Source organism: Lactuca saligna, chromosome 6 (assembly GCF_052625555.1).
Source record: "Lactuca saligna cultivar CGN05327 chromosome 6, ASM5262555v1, whole genome shotgun sequence".
NCBI lineage: Eukaryota > Viridiplantae > Streptophyta > Magnoliopsida > Asterales > Asteraceae > Lactuca > Lactuca saligna.
In genome coordinates, this window is record NC_136422.1 from 7364092 (window position 1) to 7372028 (window position 7937).

Sequence of the window (7937 nt, forward strand, 5' to 3'; positions counted from 1 at the left end):
TCTAATTTTGTGAGACCGTGAGATCAAATCTAAAAATAATTTTAAAATGCAAAATAAATAGAAAAAATCCATTTTTTTAAAATATTATTTTTGGAACTTGAATTAACTAAAAAAAATAAAAATAAATAAATAAAATAAATTAAAAATCCCGTTTTTTTTTTAAAAATACACGAAATATTCTAATAGAATATTACACTGACATATTCTAAAAAATAATTTTAAAATGCAAAATAAATGGAAAAATCTAAAAATTCTTTTTTTAAATATTATTTACGGAACTTGAATTAACTAAAAAAAAGAAAAAAATAAAAAAAAATTCTATTTTTTTGAAAAATACGTGAAATATTCTAATATAATATTACACTGTACATATTCTAAAAAATAATTTTAAAATGCAAAATAAATGGAAAAATCCAAAAATTCTTTTTTTAAATATTATTTTCGGAACTTGAATTAAGTATAAAAAAATAAAATAAAAACTGCGTCTCACGGTCTCACAAAATTAGGCCGTGTCACATGAACCTAAACCTATATATATATATATATATATATATATATATATATATATATATATATATATATATATATATATATATATATATATATATATATATATGAACATAAACCTAGCAGTGTGCCCGCGCAAAGCGGCGGAGCGTGTTCCTCTACAAAAATGTTATGTTACAAAAGAAAGTACATATCGAAGACAAAATAATCAAACTATGGTGTTATTTGGGAGATAAAGTCATTTTTTGTTCCTGGACGGTGGGTTTTATAGCAGAGGAGAGAACAAAGAGGTATATGCGATTGGAGGGATATTTGAATCAACATGCTAAATTTAAGGATATATAAAAGGGTTCAAAATTTGAATGAATCCGGGATTTGAGGGAACCATATCAAATTGCTGAGAAATATAAGGAGACTTGATGATAAATATTTGAATTCAAAACGTGGTTAAAATTTAATATTATTTTATTAATGATTACTTGTAGTATCAGCTTCATCATTTGGACGTCTTAAAAAATATTATTATTATAATCAATCTATTTTTAAAAATAGTTAGATTTCTTTTATAAGATAGTATATATATATATATATATATATATATACACACACACACACACACACTAGGTGTGTGACTCATGTATTACATTAATTTATTTTAAAAAAATTAAATATAAAATTTTAACAATTTGAAAAATTTGAATTTATAAGAAAAATAAGAAAATTTTTGAATTATTAAAATTAATGAGGTTTAATGTATTGAATACATTACATATATAAACTTTTTCTAAAAAATACCTTACACACACACACACACACACACATATATATATATATATATATATGATATAGATCCGGTAAGAAATTTTTTTTGGTAGGAATGTAAGAAGTTTTTTTTTTCTACATATTTTTTTGACGAACAAAAAAAATGAATCACTAAATGATTCATTTGTAAGATGATTTACAAGAAAAATTCCCCAAAAAAACATATTTATGATTCATTTTTAAGTAAATTAAGAAAAAATTCACTTTTTTGACAAATTTAGTTAATAACAACAAAATCATTATATAAATGAATCGTCGAGATGTTTTTTGAGAATTTTTTCTTGTGAATCATCTTACAAATGAATCATCTAATGATTCATTTTGTTTGTCCACGAAAAAAAATGTGTAGAAAAAAACTTCTTACCTTCCTACCAAAAATTTCCTTATTATTTGATATATATATATATATATATATATATATATATATACACAGAGAGATATATACATATATATATATATATATATATATATATATATATATATATATATATATATATATATAGAGAGAGAGAGAGAGAGAGAGAGAGTCAAGATCAAGGAAACAATCTAAAGCGTCGGAATTTAAAGCGATCAACTGTAAAAGGAAGGATTGTAAACTTTTGTAATGCATGTACATGTACCGGATTATAATAAACTTCACTTCCTTTTATCATTTAAATTTTATTTAGACTAAGTTTTTTATCGGAAAAAAAAAAACCAAATATACCGTTGTTCACAATTTTACGTTTTTTTTTTTTCCATAGAGATCCATGATGATATATAAAAAAACAATTTTTTTTTTGAAAAAAAACCTACTTAATTTTCTTAGTTTTTTCAATATTTAAGTTTATTTTTATATAAAAAAACTAATTATACCAAAAATATTAATTTATTGTACTCTATTAATAAACATCAACAACGATTAAGAAAAAAAAACTTCGAATAGTGCAGATTCACACTGTCAATTTAAATTGTAAATATTTCAAATTTTAACATTTACAATATAAAAAATCCCGAACAGTTCAGATTCACATTCTGAATTTGAATTATTATTATGTACACTATGAATCTGAGAAAGTTCACAAAAAAAAAAAAAAAAAAAAAAAAAAAAAAAAAAAAAAAAAACTAGATCAGTGTAGATTCACACTGTGAATCTAAACTGTAAATATTTCAAATTTTAACATTCACAATGTGAAAAAGCTCCGATCAGTTCAGATTCACACTATGAATCTGAATTATTATTATGCACACTGTGAATCTGAGGAGGTTCACAATGTGAATCTAACCTAATAAATGAAAATCAGTTTTGCCAAATGTCATGCTCTCATTAAATTTGACACATGTCATTTTCTAAGAGTTTTTTGAATTATTTCTTTTCCACTTGTCATTTTCTTAAATTTTTATTTTTTTTAAATTTAAAATTCACATTTTAATGAGATTTATATATGTAAAGTAGATCCTTCTATTAAATTTCATAATAAATGCTCTACAACCTTTATTATTTACATTATTTATTATATCTTTGTATTAATGTAAAATTATTACTTTAAAAAATATGTAATACTTATAATTTTATATTAAATTTTTTTTATAAACCCGTGTAATATACGGGTCTCACATCTAGTGTGAACATATTTACAATATGAATCTAAACTGAAGCATCTTTTTTTAACATGAATATGAGTCTATTTTTAAAAATTACAAAAAAAAAAAAAATGAATTTTGATATATTTGTTAATTTTTTTTCTATAAAAAATAGATCTTAATTTTTTTCATCAAAAAAATGGAGTTTTCTTCAAAAAAAAAAAAAAAAAATTGTTTTTTATATGTCATCATGGATTTCTATGGAAAGAGGACGAAAAATCGTGAACAACGGTATGACGTTTTTTTTTCGATATAAAACATGACCTAAAATAAATTTTAACGAAAAAAAATTGTGGGTTTTTTTTTTTTTTTTTTTTTTTTTTTTTTTGTAAATGATGGATTTATTGGTATAATCCAGTGTATGTGCGTTCAATATAAAAGTGTACATCTATTTCATTAGCCGTTGATGTTGTAATTTGCGACGCTCACGGTTAGTTCATTGGTTATTTGGTTAATTATATTTCTCTATTGAACCTCACCCTATATATATATATATATATATATATATATATATATATATATATATATATATATATATATATATATATATATATATATATATATATATATATATATATATATATATATATATATATAAATCATTAATGCTACAATTATATTTGGTACCTAATATATTGTCGCTAATTATGTTAGAGAGTGAGATTTCAACCAGACTACCAACTATTTCCTTTCAATCATTTCACTCTTTCATTCCATTAGGCATCCCTCTCTCAAATAGCTTCATGGGTATAATGCGACAGATTAGCTGTGAATACAAGATAGATTGGCGTAGAATTAACAACAAATTGGCGATGAATAGCAACACATGACAACAAATTAGGGATGTCCAACGGAGTTTTCCTAATGCATAGAATTTCTTTTAGTCCCCCTTGACAACACACACATACATCGCCTCCTCAGAATTAACCTTGTTTAAATTTAATTTTACTGGTGAGAAGATGGTGTTTTGGAATTTGATTTATATTAAAAAAAATCTTATAATAATAATAATAATAATAATAATAATAATAATAATATCAATAATAATAATAACTAGCAGATATGTCAACGCTCCGCGTGAGACGGAGGGGCTGTTTTTTTAGGTTTAGTAAGCAGTTAACCCTTTATTACAGTTGACCTTGTTTAATTAGTAACAATTTGAAATGAATTAAAACAATTTCTTTGGGTAAAATTGGGGTCGTCACACATGTAAATGTAACTGTGTCATCATCAGGTGCGATTACAACACCTATTGGATCAACAAACATATTCTCCAACAGTTGGGTTCTTGAAGGAGTAGGTCTTTCATCTACAAACACCATCATTCAACACAAAATACATTCATTTATAACAACTTCTTAATACAATCCAAAAAGGAATGAAATGAGCAAGGTATGAGAAGTTGAAAATTGCAATCGAGAAATACGAAAAACGTCATAACAACTTCTCATAGAATCCTACTTTCATTTTTTTTTTTTAACTACAATGTTATAATAGGAAGAAATGAAAATATAAACCCCTTTATTCCAAAATGTTATTGGCTTTTATTAATATATAATAGCAGCCTACTTATTATTTTTACCAAAAAACAACAATATACTTACATTTATTTATCAATAATAGCAAAATACTTATTATTTTTGCCAAAACATAAATATACTCACATACATTTATCAATAACAACAACATGCATTTTTTTTAACAAAAAACTACAATTAGTAACTGCCAAGAGCAACAAACTTACATTTAATTAGGTATTAGACCCTTCAACATGTTGAAGCTCAACTCTCCGCAAACAAAACATATGGAAACTATGAGTAAGTAATATTTATTTCACCCAAATGCTGATGTTACATCACTTATTTTCAAATCCAACATTTTATGTATCAATGATCCTAAAAAAATAGGGAAAAAAAACAAATCAATCAAATAAACAAACCTTCCACATAATCGTTAATGTAATCATTTATCAAGTTCTTCTGAAGAAGCAATGTTAAATAGTTGATGCGACTGTTGCCGCACCAACCCCGCTTGTAACCAATGCTTCATTACTAATCTACACATATTAATAAAAAGAATTAAGCCGGGTAATGAAGAATAAGTTGGGGGTGTTTCTTTTTCACTTAATGAGCTTAATAGTTTAACCAATTCATCTTGGTAGATAAACAACATTGTTATCTCCAAGTGTATATTTTGACATTAAGAAACAGTTAAATCACTAACATATTCAACAATTTAATGTTCTTTTAAAAATGTAAAAGTAAAGCAAGCAAACCAAGGATAGATAACTTATTTCTTTTTTCAGTGATAATTATTTATATGCATATCGAACTGATGAAAATGTATGACATGTAAGTATCGTTTATTGATAGTCTTGTTACCATGCCAATCAACTTTGTCTACCTTAAGTATTGTATGTTTTTCACTTTCATAGTCATCTTGGCTCTGTAACGGTTCTACACCCGGTTTCAGCCTGAAAATTTGAAATATTTTTTTTCGACAATTAGTCACTTCAAAAAGTAGTATGTTAGATCAAAATTTAAATATAGTATACACTAATTCTAACATCTTCTTTGTTTCTCCATGACTTTGATGCACCCTAATTGTAGTAATAAAAAATTAACTCCAAAACATCAGTTATACATTCATTGAGGCATTTCATCGAACATATAGACTGCAACAACACTCAAACAATACACAAATCCTTTTTCCAACTTTTAATTCTCAATTTGAAATCATCATGAGTAGGAGAGGCATAAGACAATTAGATAGAGGACATATAGAAAGAGAAGTAGATTACCAGGTAGAGTTGGAGATGCATCTTGTAAAGAGGAATCGATTATATCAACTTCGTTCAACAACTCAATCCCCGGATACCTCTAATAGCCACCGGATGGACGCCCCCGCTGCACTTTCCGGTGGTTAGGCACCGTTACCATCATCATCGGCATCTGCCTTTTTTTTTTTTTTTTTTTTTTTTGTTCTAGTGACCACACAACACAGGGAAATATTTTAGAGAAAGAAAAGAAATAGACAAAGGCACATCAGCGACTTCATAAAAGGAGACGTTATCGTTCTCTTTGAGCGTAGACATAACCATAAATTAGGGCTAGGGAAAGGTAGATAAGATATGAAGGGGCTACAAAACATATAAAACCATAAAACCCTATACATGTATTGGGGATAGAGCATAAGAAGATTGAATTCCAAAATTGAATTGTAAATTGATTTCAAATCCAAACTAAAACCTTGGTTCCATCCCAGGTTCCTTCAGCTCATAGAGGCAGACGACGGGTTTCATCTCCAAAAGTCGTTGTTTTTGAAGAAGTCGTCTCGAGGGGTGTCGCAGTTGGAATTCGGAGGAGTGAGACGATAGTCACTGTGAATGAGTCGGTGGAGACATTTGAAGATACAAGCATCGAGAAAGCAGTAGAAAGTAAGGGGGTCCTTCATCCATCATTGATTTGCTAGGAGAATAAAAGAGTAAACAATAGATTGATAGAGGTGGGTGTTTAGAGATGGTAACGGGTAGAGTGAGATTAAAAGAGAGAAGATGGATCGTACATAGGAAGTAAGCGGTGGAGGCGGTGACCATGGTCACGTTAAAATAACTCACGAAAAATACCTATGGTCAGGTACTATAGCTAAGGTCTAAGGAACGAAAATTTTAATATATAATAATAATAATAATAATAATAATAATATTATTATTATTATTATTATTATTATTATTATTATTAAATGAAAATATTTTAGATTTATTATAAGTAAAACTAAATAAAAATCCATAGAATATTACAAATGGTTATTTTTTTACTCAAAATGATACATATGACTGTGTAATATCCGTTTCTCAGGTATAACTTTTTGGCATTTAATTTTATCCAAGTTTGGGATTTAGACTTTTCTTCGGACCGCAACTGTAACGCCCGGGTTTTCAGGGCTAAGCATTTTGTCAATGTAATAGTCTAGGTCAACTATTGTAACTCTTTTTGAAGTAATAAATATGAATTATTTGAGTATTATGTGAATTCTGTGTGTTTATGTGTTTATTATTAAATTATAAATGTATAATTAATAAAGAATAAAAATGAGCGTCAAAATTTAAGTGTGAGATAATCCCGATATCTCTACATAAAGTTGTAGAATATGTCTCGAGGTTTCCGTACATATAAAGAATGCCGAAATCCGAGCTATAACGAAGAAGTTATGGCCCGCCGAAGTTTTACGGCAAAACCGGCACGGCACCGGAAGACATAAAATGGTAAATTTACGATAGAAGATTTTTTTAGCCTTAGAAATCTAAAAAAAAGTTGTAGGATATGTTAAACTAAGAACATCGATAAAAAGAACGCTCAAATCCGACTTCGTATGAAAAAGTTACGCTTTCTCGAAGTTTCGGACTAGCAATGTACTGCCCGAGATTCGAATGTTTGATCGAGTGGTTTTTAGCCGACACGACCTGAACGAGAATCGAAGATCTCGTTGAGAGTAGCGTAACGAGAAAAAGATGGGCAAAAACGGATGTCGGATGAAGAAGTTATGAGGATTTAACGGATCAATCGTATCCCGGCCCATTAATAATATAAAATTTAAAATCGAGCCAAAATTAGCCGACGAAGTCTAAACGAAAGTTGTAGAGTACGTTCCCACCTTCGCGTGGATATAAAGAACGTCAAAAACGGAGCTCGTATGCGAAAGTTACGAATTTTTGAAGTTTGAACTCGAAAATGCGAAACTGATGCGAAATCGGGTGACGTGGCGCGATCAGAGCCGTCGCTTGCGGCCCACGGTCTCGCGCGGATGAGCGACGCGTCGCTCCTCGCTACGCCCAGCGTTCCGGCTTCGTGCGCCCCGCGTCCGCTCACTCTCGGTCCAAAAGATGCCACGGCGCCTCGCCCTACGCCCCGCGTACGAGATCCGGGTACGCCCCGCGTACCTTCGCCTCCCCTCAGTCCGGTGCGAGACAGCTGGCTGCGAGCTGG

At 28.8% G+C, this 7937-nt stretch overlaps 1 long non-coding RNA gene across 1 annotated transcript; it reads right to left on the bottom strand.

Moving 5' to 3' along the window:
• Positions 1 to 4702: 4702 nt before the first annotated feature.
• Positions 4703 to 6474, bottom strand: LOC145002024 (uncharacterized). The gene is made up of 3 exons (XR_013661784.1): positions 5753 to 6474; positions 5356 to 5425; positions 4703 to 5008 (listed from the first exon to the last, which is right to left on the bottom strand). It is a non-coding gene; the product is annotated as an uncharacterized LOC145002024 (long non-coding RNA).
• Between the last annotated feature and the right edge of the window lie 1463 nt (positions 6475 to 7937).